Raw genomic sequence first — 14,357 nt, 5'->3', positions numbered from 1 at the left:
TTGAAAGAGCAGAGAAGGAGCAGAGAGATGAGGCCACTTTACCCACAGGACTTAGGGAACACCCAGCCCTAAAACTGGGATGGAACATTCTATGAGTTTCCATTTTAACTCCCCTGGGTTTGGTTTGGTTTTTGGTTGGTTTGTTTGTTTTAAGAACTCAAAGAACCAGACCGTATGATTCTAGGCCCCCTCACAGGGTGGGAACCAGTGTCATTATCAAAGAGACAAGCATCTGCCTATGCACTGGGAAAGTCTAGAGAGCGGGTCTCATGCACCATGTGCTGCTCTTGACAGATGCGGGTGGTGTGCTGGCCTGTTTCAACCTTCCCTCCTAGCCCCATATCCTCAATTCCATGACAAATAACACAATCGTGTCACATCTGACTCCAACAAATCCCAAAATGGAATGACATCGGTGTGCTAAGGATTAAACTGAGTCCCATTATTTTTCTTCCCTTTTTTTTTAAGTATAATTTTCAAATTGAACTACACTGAAAAAAAACAATATCAGACTTTACACTAGAAGTAAGATAAGTTTGGTCAGGCCCTGAAGTCTTTATGTAAAGTTAAGCAAAAGCACTGAACCCCACAGCCCACAAAGACTGTGAAAGAGAACTGTGAACCAATTGTCCCTTCCCCCACATGGAGGCTCTGTATCCAAAACACAACCAGTCGCTACTTTGAAGACCCATGGACACACTGAAGAGCAAATAGAGAATGCTATCGCCTGTCGGCCAAAATTCATGTCAACGAGAAACAGTGGCTCCAAAGCGGGCCCTTGGGCCAATATGGACTCACCCATTTGGTCTTGGGCCTTCAGAGCACGGACAGAGCATCCATGTTTCATCAGTCTCCAGTCCTGAATCCAATTTCCAATCCCCAGGCACGTATGGAGGGTCCACATGAGCCAGGCACCAGGGGCATGAATCACACATGATCCCACATGCACAGAGGTCACAATCCATGCGGGGAGATGTATGACGAATGCTTAGGAAAAGGAGATACAGCAACACTGTGGTTAATAATTATAGCTAATTATGTGATAATATCATCCACTGATTAATAATTATCTGTTCAATATTGGTAAGCAAAGTCTTCAAAGACAAGTGGATCTCTGTGTCTGGGTGAGCTCTGTGTTGGGCTGAATCACTCTGAATTCTGCAGGTCACTTGGGGCAGGGGAAGTGTTTAGGCCTTGGTGGCCTGGTAAACACCAAATATCCATATCAATATGTATCAATATCATTGATAGTGATCAGGCAGTGGGGCTTCTGCCTGTCTGCTGATGCTTTCATTATTGAGGGATTTCGAAGAATATGGAAAACCAAAGTCTCTGCATTTACATATACCAATGAAAGGGAAGAATCCCATAGCACCACACTCTACTGGCAATTGGTCAGTGTGTGTGTGTGTGTGTGTGTGTGTGTGTGTGACAGAAACAGTGTGTACTGGGGTGGAGGTGGAGGTGGAGGTGGAGGTGGAGGTGGGAGAAATTCTATTTATTTATAGTGAAAGCTTTCATTTCCAAATAGTACACTATATATTGCACAGAGTACAGAATTCACTGTACTATATTAGCTTTAGGATTTCTAATCAAAATACCTAAAAGGAGAAACGGTAGTTCCAGGGCTCGATTTAATAACAAAGATGCTTCTAATACATGATTTTGCAGGGAGATGGAGCGCCGTAGGTACTGCCTCTACCCTATCAGCAAGGTGTACGCTCTGAATGGACTCCAGGAAGACAAACTGAAGAGTTATGCAGACATGTACTGGTAGGTGGCCAGGTTTAGAAAAACATGTAGCTGTTGCTCAGTGCCCTTATTGCCCATAAAAGAACATTTCACATGGTCAACAGCTCAAATTTATGTGGACCCTAAGGGGTAAATTTCCAGTGCTGTGGATGGAGACTCACATACACAATTCTCATTATTGTTAATAGAAATTGCGTGTTAACTTCACTCCATGCCCCTTGTTGAGAATAAATCGTGCGAGTGTGTGTGTGTGTGTGTGCAGACGCCCACACGCAAGCCGGAAGTACTGCTAACTCCCCCACACCTGGCAATGGAACTATAGAAGATAATTATTGCATGCGAACATATTTCTGTCTCTCAAGTAGTCTTTCTCTACATCTTTTCTTCAATGATACTTCTGAGATCAATATTAAAAAAAAAAAAAAAGTTGGGGAATGGTTTAAAATTAAGGCCAGACTAGGGCAGTGGGGTGGAGTAGAGCAGCTGTAGTATAGAAAAGAGAAACATGGTGACTGCCTTCTCCAAAAGTAGAGTGTGGAATTTTGAGAATGTGTTTACTTTTTTCAATCTTGAAAGAAACTATTGCAGAAGAGCTTTATGGAACTTTATAATGACAAATGCTTGAGTGGTACTGCTAAGACCACATAGTTAAGGAAGAGGGAAATACAAATTATCGGCCTAGGAAATAAAACATTTTTAAGTCACTCCATTGAAAACATGAAATATGAAATAAAACATGAAATGCTGGACACTAGAACATTGTCTTGATTGGAGACTGTATTGACAGGCCTCAAAATCTGTACCAGTGAGGCACAAAATGATTGCTTTGATGATGTACTTTAATATTCTGAAATCTTTCTCCATAATTAATATCAGTATCATAATATCAACAAAGCACACAGCTTTCTTATACGTAGAAACTTCTGGAACAGAGAATGCCAGATAAGTAAGTGAAAGTAATGCTGGAGTAAATTCTTTATGGGGAAACTCATGGCCGTGTTCCTGGTTAGTCAGGGTTAGAATTAGGGTGATGAGTTAGACCAGTGAAAGGAAATCTATGGATTTGTCAGGGAACAGTCTACAAACCTTAAATGGCTAGCTGGAAAAGAGTCAAAAGAGCTAGAGACATGGACACAGGGACCTGAAACAAGATGGTGGCTACTAAAGAAAAAAATGGTTTCTCCCTAAACTGAATGAGCAACATTGGAGAAGGCTTCTTCCATTTTTTTTTTTCCTTCCATATGCCGGAGTAAGTTCCTGGAAGAAAGTGAAGCAATCACAGCACGAGCAACTGGGGGCAGAGAAGCAATAAAGAAAGATGGTCTTTCATCTGGCAGATCTGGGAGTGTGTCCTTGGTGGCTTCCAGGAGTTGGGGAGTGCCATATGTTCAAATAGGACTGACGGAGAAAGAGGGTGTGACTTCCTGGTAAAGATGGTGGATTAAACACACGTGTTTGCATTTGCTCCTTATTGAAACCACTCTAATGTGACAGGAGAACAATTAAAAAAAGAAGGGAGGAGTGGAGACTTTCTAGGACAAGAGGGTGAAAGCAATGTCAGCAGCAAATGTGGGAAGCTCTAAAGCAGATGGGGCAACAATAACAAACTTAGTTGACCCAAGAAAACCAAAGAAGCCAGCACTGGGGGGAAGTCCAGAGGCAAGCTAATATGCAGCACAAAACCCCAGGAAGGCTCTGGAATTGGCAGCTCCGTGGTCCCTGGACATTAGGGTGATGGCGGAGCTGAAACAGGCACAATTGTTGGAAAATCTATCTAAGAAACAGCCATAAATATTTTTATGCACAAAAGGGTAAAAGACTATATACTCATATTTGCTCACATCGGCATTAAAAAAAGTCTCTGGAAGACTTAAATCTGATCATGAGTCTACCAATTTACAGGAAATACAGTATAGGGAACAAAAAAGCATGTCAAAGGGCACCATGGAGATGCATTCAGCAAAAGCTAGACTGTGAGAAGCTCCAAAGGCAAATTACCCAGTCTACTCCGTGGATACCTTGCAAGGAAAGGAAAAAAAAAAAGTGCAGGGAATAAGGACAACATATAGGAGAAAAGATATTTAAGGGACTTATCAATCGATGGAAACCATGGTGGCGTAGTGGTTAAGAGCTATGGCTGCTAACCAAAAGGTCAGCAGGTCAAATCCACCAGGTGCTCCTTGAAAACCGTATGGGGCAGTTCTAATCTGTCCTATAGGATTGCTATGAGTCGGAATCAACTCAGCGGCAAGGGGTTAAGGGGTTATCAACCAATTGCAATGTACGGATTTTACTTGAACCCAGAGTCCAGTATCAATCAAACCAATCATTTATGAAGCAATAACGGAAATTAGACTTCTGGGGTGTGGATGGGGGAATTATTCCGGAGGAGCTATGACTTTAAAGAGAGTGGTCGAGTTGGACCTAATGGACAAAGGAGGTGAGGAAGATGGTCATGCAGATATCTTGGGGAAGGCCATTCCAGACAGAGGGAACTGCCAGTGCAAAGGCTCCACGGTTTGGAGCTGGCCAGACAAACATGAGAAATGGCAAGAAGCCAGTGTTGCTGGGGAGCAGGGGAAGGGGAGCAGGAGATGAGGGCAGACAGAAACAAGAAACCAAGTCACATAGGGTCTAGTAGGCCACTGGAAGGACTTTGGAATGAAAGACAGACATGGACTAATTTAGGTTTTGAAGGGATCGATTTAATTGCTGTGTTGGGAATAGACCATAGGAGGGCAGGGAGGTAGCAGTCAGAAGTCAGCTTCTAGGTCTGAGGTGAAGGTAGAACCTACCACACTGCCTCATAGACTGGATGTGGGTGTGAGATAGAGAGTTTTCAAGGACATCTCCAAGGTTTCAGCTGTGACGGTGAAGACTGTGGATGGCAGGTTGGTTGGGGCCTGGGAGCTGGAATTGGAAGTCCAGTTTCAGGCAAATTAACTTTGAAACGCCTGCTAGGCATCTATGTGCAAGTGCTGAGTAGGAAGTTGGGCACAAGTCTGGAGCTTAGGAGAGAGGTCTGGGTTGGAAGCAGAGACCTTGGGATTGTTGGCACATACAGGGTATTTGAAGCAGGAGACAGAATGTCACCAAAGAAATGCAGTGGACAGAAAAGGAAGCAGATCCAGGACTGAGTCTTGAGTGGTGCTGGGCACAGAGGCCAAACAGAGAGGAGGAACCAGGGCAGGAGGCTGAGAAGGAGCAGGAAAACACGAGTGAAGTGTCCTGGAAGCCAAGTGAGGAACGCGTACCGAGAAAAGGGAATAGTCAACCGCACCAAACCCTCTGGAGGTGAATCAGTGGTAACAAGTATGAAGAAATTTAAGCAAAATAATAATAATTTGTCAACTCCAGAAAAATTTAAAACTTTTATAAGAAAAGAAATGTAATGCTAGCATACTATATGATGCAGCTTTAAATAATATTTTCAAAATCATAATACTGTAAATAATGGACTATTATTGATCTGATGATAACATACACTATCGTGTTGCTGGGAAGAGAATGGTGGCAAGGGATGTATGGACGTGGTGGGGGAGGGAAGGGGCAGAAAGGATGGGGAAGACAGCAATGTTTTTTCCGTGTTAGGAAGTCGCTATATAATACTTTGAACTCAAACAAAAAAAGATCAAGAAGTACAGGCATTTTAGAAATATGTAGGTAAATATTCAAAAAACAACTTGAGTTGAAAGTGGTTATGGAATGAGGAAACCGAAGAGGTGATTAAGGGACAGGGGTTTCTCTTGTCATTATTTTCATAATAAACATTACGGAAATACTTGATTTTTTAAATTACGTACATGTAAAAAAAAAAATTTTTTTTTTTTTTTTGTACCAGTCAAATAAAAATGGAAAGAAAAAATTAAGGAGGGAGCTAAGTATTTGAGCTGAAGATCCAGGTGGACTTGAAAAATGACGGACTCCCGTCCACACCCGGGCTCCACAACCTGCAGTTGCCCTGGGATTCTCAGTGTCTCCAGGGCAGTAGAAGCAATTAATGTCTGACTCCTTTTAGATGGTATTTTTCTTTAACAAAATTTCACAATACAGCTTATGGTAAGGGTGTCTGACCTAGATTTCAGGAAATCTGGAGATTGCTACAGAAGGGTCTGTGCCCCCTGCAGTGTTCCTTAAAGCTGAAAACACTTGGCGCTTGCACTGATCCGGGAGCTATCCTAGTACTTTTCCTTGAATTTACATGACACTTTTCTTTCAAAGCTCTCAAAGCATTTTACAGACTCCTTTTCATTAATTGTCACAACATCCCGAATATGCTGCCTTCCAGTCTCATGAGTAGGAACAGGAGAAGGCAGGGCACAGAGAAGTGAAGCCCCAAGACTTGAGGCTGCCAGGAAGGTGGCAGGCATTCTTAACTCGTCACACAGCTATCATTTTTCAAGGGCAAGAGTAAAATCTAACTCACCTTTTCTTTTTCAACAGTCTGGACCATCGTTTTCTTACCTCAAATTTGAACAAAAATGGCTGAAGGGTTTCCATAAGGGCTTTGGGAAGATAAACTATAACCAATCTGAAAAAAACAAAACAAAATTTGTGAAGTAAATTTGACCAAACTGTGGGTTCTATGAATCATTTATCTGGGAAATGTTAAAAAGCCTAGGGGAAAAACACTGTGCGTGTAATCAAATCATGCTGGGAAACACTAGCGGTCATTTTCATTCTTGGAAAGCCACAGAATATATTAAAGGTTCAGAGTCTTGAAGTAAAGAGATCTACTGGGCTTTGCTCAGCCCCGTGTTTCTCAAAGACAGTGAGCATGGGGCCCTTTCTTAGTAGCAGGTTCGTTACAGTCCCATGGACCACCAGTTTGGGAAACGCTGCCCCAGGAATGGATTTGAATCCTTGTGGCCATGAAGCATCAAGTTAAATGTAAATGTGTTATTAGGGCAGCATTTTTGAAACAGAACAAAACATTTGCATGTACAAATGGTTTGGAAGAATCTGAGAAAAGGAAGAGAGGGAAGTTGGGCCTGAGAAGAGGGAAGTGTTTTTGTCCCAAAGAAGTCATCTCTCTGTATCCTTTTGCTCTGGTTGATGAAATGAACTTGTCTCTGCCATGATCTAGAAGGCAGAAAACATGCCCAGGCCTTCTGAATGCGCAGATGAGAGCGAATAGAGCAAAGGGTGACAAAGGGAAGGGCACGTTCAAGGGCAGCTTATTACTTACTAATCTGTACTCATAAGGTTTTCACTGGCCAATTTTTTCAGAAGTAGACTGCCAGGTCCTTCTTCCTAGTCTGTCTTAGTCTGGAAGCTCAGCTGAAGCCTGTCCACCAAGGCTGACCCTGCTGGTATTTGAAATACCAGTGGCATACCTTCCGGCATCATTGCAACACGCAAACCCACACAGTACAACAAACTGACATATACCTGGTGGCAACAACTATCACATAGTGAACAGTTTCACCCTGACGAGGTGAAACCCATGTGAAATTGTTCACTACAGATTAGTAAGAAGCACAAATAAATCCACGTTTACCTTGCTTACGGGGCCATCCGCCTCCGTCAGGGATTGTCAATTTGAAAAGAGGCTTTGATTCTGTAGGTAGGTGCTGTGGGGTTGGGAGAGAGACAGATGCCAGCCGTACAAGATCACTACAGATGATCTGGTAAGCAAGGTAAGCACGATGCTTACCTTGCCTCTTAGATAATCCGCTCCTGGTTGCATTGGAGCTGGTGTCTGGGAGGCGCTCAGACCTCACAGTCACAGTGGAGGCAGCAGTCAGGAGAGACAAGCACACTCAGGAGTCCTGACTGCCCGAGGGTCCAATCATGGCCATGTGGCTTCCCAACAACTCTGAGCCCCGGGTAATCTCCTCCTGTGGAGGCAGGTGTGGGCCTCAGCTATGGGCCTGCGGTGAGTGGGTGGTTTTCTCTCCTCAGCAGCACCCCTGTGAGATGTATCCACAGCCCTTGTGTGACAGCAGTGCCCCATGTTCTCACCCGCCAGTGGTAGGGGGTCCAGAAAAGGGAGCAAAGGGAAAGCCCAGAACCTGTGGACTGTGCGAGAACCCCACAGCTGGGCGGCCAGAGAGATAACAACTGGATGGCTAGTCCCAGGCCTGGCGGCAAAGGAGCCTTTCCCAGCCTTTCCTGAGTTTGCAGGGACCCAGCGTCCTATCCTGTTCCATTCCACCAGTAGGGCGTCTGCCCACACCTCCTGAGGCATCTCTCAAATGCTCCACCACCCCTCCCAGGGTACGTCAATGTAGGATCCAGCAGCCTTGGCCACAGGCTCTTCCAAGGGCCGCCCGATGAATTAACATCAATGTTCTGTCCTGGGCAGGTGCTTCTGAGCTCTAGCTTACAGCTGGGGTTAAAGCCCTGCTCATCTGCCCCCCCACCGTCTCCCTCCTTCATTCCCCAGCCCCCAACTGAGCCCCTGGGAAGGACCCTCTTTGTCATCCAGTCGGGGGTACCTATCAGCTATCTCATACATAAAAAAAAAGAACATATCACTCCTCAGATAGGGGTCTTCTTCAATGGCAAAAACAGAAACCCATTCAGCCCAAGGGTCAATTACGGGTTCATTTTTCCCTTTATGGGCTGAATTCTTTCCCCCAAAAGAGCTAACGACAGCCTAAGGACAGGCCACAGGACGGGAGGGTCCTCCTCACGCCCTCCCCACCCAGAACGGCTGCCTTCTGTACATGTTTGTCCATCTCAATCTCTCCACTTTTAAATCTCCTGACAAGTCAGTGTTTTAACAAAGGGAAGCTAAGGATGCCCAATTCACTACTGGCAGAAATAATAACCCTGAACAAATAACTCCATTCAGTTTGTTCCCTGCTAAGCACAGTTCCTGCATGTGGATGCGCTATTGCGGGGGTAGTGAGCGTGATCTGGGACATTCCCATCAGATGCAGCTTCTTACACGGCGTCAGGTGAGTCTGGGAGCTTCGTGTGTTCCCAAGCGCAGCGTTCACGTTCACGCTGCAGGCTCTAATTAGCACGGTGCACGCTGTACAAGCAGTCATTGAAACATTCATGTGGTACAACTTCATCGTGTTGTTCGCCAAATTTGTTGATTATTAACCGACATTAGATTTAACAATCTCGCATCTATTTAGCTAAAATGCAGCTATATTGTAATTATAAATACTCTGTGAACCAACAATTATCAGCGTGGAAGATGCATCTGTAACTTTGATATTTTCAAGCCATGCACTGGAAGAGTTTCATAGTATTTTTTGCTCAAATACAAGGGGGTCCACCACCCTTCGAAAGCATATTGAAGAAAATAGCTTACTCTCCCCTAGTCCCCAGCCCGCAAGCGGCTGGCAGGGGTCCTTCTGCACAGGCCATGGAAGGCCGGCCACTGGTCAGCAGACACAGGGTGCAGGGCAGCAGCTCTTTCTTGGTTCTGATTTCTGGGCCTTGAGCACACCCTGTAGAGCTCGGCCTTTGGGTCCTGGCTTAAACAATCCTACTTCCCATGGAGACAAAACTTCTGGGTACAATCCTTGCAGCGGCTGACAACCCACGATCCCAGAACGGAATGTCAACTCGGAGATCAAGGCTTTATTTCTACAATGATTCACAGTTCCCTTCATTGATGTAATGGTCTCCACAACCCTTGCATTGGTCCTTTGAGGGAGGGGACAATGTCATTAGCCTCAAAGTTCAGGTGAGGAGGCTGAACCTAAAAAGGGGTTGCAGAATGGGCCCAGGACCCATCCTGTGGATAAACAGGAGTCAACATGGGGCTTGCTGTCAGTGGTCACCCTGAACCAGCTTGCAGGACGATGCACCGCCAGACCCAGAAAAGTGCCTTTGGCACCAAGCACTCTGGGGTCTCTGGGCCTGGACAAGCATGTGTGGTACAGTTCCCCTTTCTGGACCTCTCCGCCTATTGGGCACAAGGGACACAGGCCATGCCAGGAGGGCTTAGAGGCATTTACAAGAGAACAAAAGGGAGAGCCAGGTAAAGTGGCTGGAGGGAGCCCAGCTGACTAGAGGTCAGCTTAACTGTGAACAGACCAACCCAGCAGACAAAGCAGGGTGCAGGCTCGCTGAGGGTGCTCCCCACCCGGGCTTCCCCAGAGACTACCAGACACAGGGCAGTTAGCACTCACGGTCAATATGGAATTCTTGGCCTGTGCTGGCTGCTGGCGGGGTCAGCGGTACCCCACACCCTGTGATTTGCAGTTTGCTGGGAAATAGACCATCTGCATAATAGAATATGCAAAGGATGTAAAGAAAGGAGGTGTGGGTTATAAGAGCTCAGGGCAAGTCTGATCTGGGGAAGCAGATAGATAAATGATTGATAGACGATAGATCAGTAGATAGATAGGCAGTAGACAGACAGACTGATAGTTGCCATCAAGTCCACTCTGGCTCATGGAGACCTTATGTACAAAACATTGCCCAGTCCTGTGTCATTCTCATCATCACCGGCATGTTTGAGTCCATTGTTTCGTCGATTGCACCAATCCATCTCACCAAGGGTCTCCCTCACCCTCATTGGCCCTTTGCTTCATCAAACATGATGTCCTCCTCCAGCAATTGATTCCTCCTGACGACAAGTCCAAAGCAAGTAAGTCGAACACTGTTCTGATTCATAGGGTCTTCACTAACTAGTTTTCAGAAATAAATTGCCAGGCCTTTCTTCCTAGTCTGTCTTAGTCTGGAAGTTCCACTGAAACCTGTCCATCACGGGTGGTGACCCTCCTGGTATTTGAAATACCAGTGGCATAGCTTCCAGCATCACAGCAACATGCAAGCCACTGCAGTATGACAAAGTGACAGACCAGTGGCAGACCTGGGGCAGGGGGCTGGGGGTTTCAGGAAGCTTTCCAGAGTAGGCAACATTTAAACTGAGCTGTGAAGGATGAGTACAAGAGGAAGGGAAAGGCTGTGTAAAGACCAGGCACTAGAGAGGGCTGAACTGATATTGCAGCAGAATCAATCTATACTCATTTTCATTAAAGATTTGTGATCAAAATATGTGAGTGTCACCTCCTCTAGGAAACTAAGGCAGCTAACTTTCTATTCTTCCAGTTCAAGTAGTGGACTCAGCTCACTATCTCCCAGTCCACTGTTTACCACCTCAGCAGAGGCCCTTCACGGTGGGTTTGTGAACACGCGATGCGAGAGCCTAGCTGTCTAATTCAGTGCTTTTATAGTGGATGGAGAAAGTCTAATGAAGACGATGAATAAAACAATAATAATAATAGAATGGATCGGGCCCCTCCACCTATTGGACACAACTTGAGGCGCATTCTGTGTGTTATAATTCTGATGCATAAAGAAACTGAAGCTCATGGAATAGTCAGGTCTTCTGCCTCCAAATCCCATGATCTCTCCACAACAGCATGATGCCTGGCAAGTACTGATGAATGAGCGGATCTGTGTCCACTCATGGAGGGTGGTCTGGACCCTGGTGCTAGCTCACCGCATCCTTTTCCACATTTTTGTGCAAAACACAAGTGAGGATATTGGTGTCATGCTGGTCACAGTGATAGGTGATACCAGTTGGGACCTACATCCAGGGTTTTCAAGTAAAATAAGAAACCAAATCTAAACATAGAAATGAAGACTTGGTCCCCAAATGATAAGGACATGGGGTACAGTGCTCAAGGAGCCCTGTGTGGTGCAGTAGTTAAAGCACTCAACTGTGAACCTAAAGGCTAGTGGTTTGAACCCACCAGCTGCTCAGTAGGAGGAAGATGTGGCAGTCTGCTTCTGTAAAGATTACAGCCTTGGGAACCCTGTGGGGCAGTTCTACTCTGACCTATAAGGTCGCTGCAAGTTGGAATTAACTCAACTGCAGTGGGTTTGGTTTTTGTTTTGGCTCAGTACTCCTGTGGGCTCATGAGCAGCCCACACACATAGGACTCCAACACCTTCCGCTGAGATGATGACAGGCGTAAACAGCACGAAGTGGCAGCCAACGAGCCGATTCCAACAAAGAACGGTTCTCTCGCACCATCTCTTTCTATCCCGTTAGGACCATCTGAAAGTCAAGGTTGACTCTGAAGGGGTAGAAATCCAGACCCACTGCTCACTGTGATTTGAAACGTCACCGCTCTTTCCAAACCCATAAGCGATGAGAAATAAACACTGGCAGAGGTTTGCTGCTGCAGAAAGGAACTGCTGTGGCAGTTGTTTTAAGGAGCAAGATGGAATTTTTCTCCTTAGCAGTGCAGCCATCAACCATCAAGCTTGAAACTGCGTGTGTGTGATAAGACTTGATAGGAGGTGGGATGGCACGGTGTGAAATGATCTGATAGCACGAAAAATTGTTGTTAGGAGGTGTTGGCACTTGAAAAACAACACGTCTTGTTCCTGTTGCCTTCAGCCTAAGCCTTCTTCAAGAAGACCTCCGCCGCGGCCCTGTTTGGAAATTTCTGGTATCAGAGCTGATAGTAGGCTTGCCCTGCCTCCCACTAACTTGGTCCTTTCCCTGAAGACAGACGCAGAATACAGGTGGGTGCTGCAGGTCAACACAGGCATCATCCTGCTTGAATGTATTTCACTATTTTTTCATCTAATCTCATCATAAACCATGTGCGTGCAGGCGTGTACCCATAAACACACACCCTCCAATCATCCTGATGTTGAAGGATTTTAATAAGCAATCTCTGTTCTGTAAACTTTACCAAGAACAAACGTAGCTGATGCAGCTGACCGTTTCATACCTATCAAGTTACATTCCCTCGCTGCTGGCGTCTCTTGGGGAAGTGTTTGTGGATTTTTTTTTTTTTTTTTTGGTTTTAAAGGGAAGAGCAATGCTCCTCTCGGGAAGATTGACTGTGACATGTGTTCATATGTTCTTGATCATCACTTTTAGCTTTCCGGTGGTGATGGGCGGATCTTCTCCAGTTAAATCAATTCCTCCCCTTCTCTGGCCTTCCACCCTTCATTTCTCAACTCTGGGCCTCACCACCTTGGTGCCTACCCAAGTCAACTAAAAATATGATCACCAATGGGCTTTCTCTACTATCTCCTCTATAAGGGCACCCTTTTTAGAGGGTACGACTTCCTTAACTGAGAGTGAGTGACTGCGCCTCCTAAGTTGGGAGCTTTTAGCACGTTCACAGGAGAAGAGTGAGAAAGTGTGCGTGTGCGTGTGTGTGTGTGAGAATGTGTGTGTATATGCACGCGTGCTCAAAGGAGGGGGAGGGGAGAGAAACACAGAGCACCAGAATTATCTACGCATAAAGAAATTAAAAGAGAATATTTTCACGAGCAATTGAAGCCCATCTCCCGAACAATGACGACAGCTCCTCATTTTCGACAACAATAGAGGGCACGTAGGAGTCAGCTCATTAGAATATCTGTGGCTCTTTTCTGTTCTCTCTGCATTAAGCCCCCATAATGTCAGTTGTCACTTATTAATGACAATTAACTAGTAATCAGCGGTGAGACTCTTCGAGGTGGTCTCTGCCTGACAGGTGAAGAAAGAGAACATCGCCTCGTGCCACGCGGTGACATGGAACCTTCAGGGGGAGCACAGCATTTCCATAAATTATTTCAGAAAAAAAGTCTCTTTTATACATTCTCTTTAAAGCTTAAGGATCTTTAACCCTAGAAAGGCTATGCTCCAGTTCTCGTCTCTCTTACCCCATGGAATCTACAAACCACCCTGTGGATGGGCGTCTGGTGGTTATAGCCAGGCCTCCACCCATCCATCCGCGACACCCACCAGCAAAGCACGTTCTCTGCGCTTCTCTCCGGCTTGCAGCGGCTTATTTCCAGCATGCCCATCACAGCCTGATGCGTGGGCTATGCTTGTTGCATCTCGCCAACTGCTTCTGGTGGACTGGCGGCCTAATTCTGTCTTCGCAGACTCTCTTTCCCTGTCTTTCTCCCTCTCCCTCCCTCCTCAGGTTGATCTATCTGCCCTTCACCCCTTCCTAACACAGGCAGCCACTGGCCTGACTTTGAAGGGTCACACTGGGAACCAGGAAACCATCACACACAAAACTCCAGACACACACAGACTCTGGACTGTCAAACCTGCCCCTTCCCTGAGCCTCACACCCTCCGACTGCCGCGTGCTGAGGAGTGAGCGGTCGCACGTCGCCCTGTGCTGCGTGGTGGATGCTAACAATATGCGCCAAGAATGGACCAAGTGGGCGTTTAGTGGGTGGGCCGCCCCTGCTTTCCCACATGCCCCTTCCTCCAGCTGTGCTTAGATGCTTGAGTATCATTGACCTGAGGGATTCCAGCAAGGGGCATTTTCAAGAAGGAAGGTGAAGAAGATTTCCAGGACATTTTAGCCTTTGAGGAGTAGGGGCTTAAGAAAAGCCAAGGCTGTTTTTGCACACAGACATGATTGTACCTGCAATGGGGACAATGAATACTTGCTAGTCGTTCTACCCACTACAAGTGCACTGCCAATTTCACTTTTAAAAAAATTTATTGCATCTATGTATGCAGTAAGGAGCCCTGGTGGCACAGTGGTTAAAGCACTCGACTGTTAACTGAAAGGTTGATGGTTCGAACCCACCAGGTGCTCTGCAGGAGAAAGACCTGGCAATCTGCTTTTGTAAAGATTACATCCTTGGAAATCCTATGGGGTAGTTCTATTCTGTCATAGGGTCATTACGAGTCAGAATTGACTTCATGGCAATGAATTT

At 45.9% G+C, this 14,357-nt stretch overlaps 1 protein-coding gene across 1 annotated transcript in view; it reads right to left on the bottom strand.

Moving 5' to 3' along the window:
- Window positions 1-813: 813 nt before the first annotated feature.
- TSHZ1 (teashirt zinc finger homeobox 1) overlaps window positions 814-14,357 on the bottom strand; it is a 112,985-nt gene continuing 99,441 nt past the window's right edge. The window contains exons 2-3 of the transcript XR_007519165.1: window positions 6,179-6,283; window positions 814-987 (exon numbers count right to left, since the gene is read on the bottom strand). The gene's annotated coding sequence lies outside the window, so the exon portion shown is untranslated. The remainder of the gene's footprint in view (window positions 988-6,178; window positions 6,284-14,357) is intronic.

This window comes from Elephas maximus, chromosome 11 (genome assembly GCF_024166365.1).
Source record: "Elephas maximus indicus isolate mEleMax1 chromosome 11, mEleMax1 primary haplotype, whole genome shotgun sequence".
NCBI lineage: Eukaryota > Metazoa > Chordata > Mammalia > Proboscidea > Elephantidae > Elephas > Elephas maximus.
This window is presented reverse-complemented; position numbering and strand designations above follow the sequence as displayed.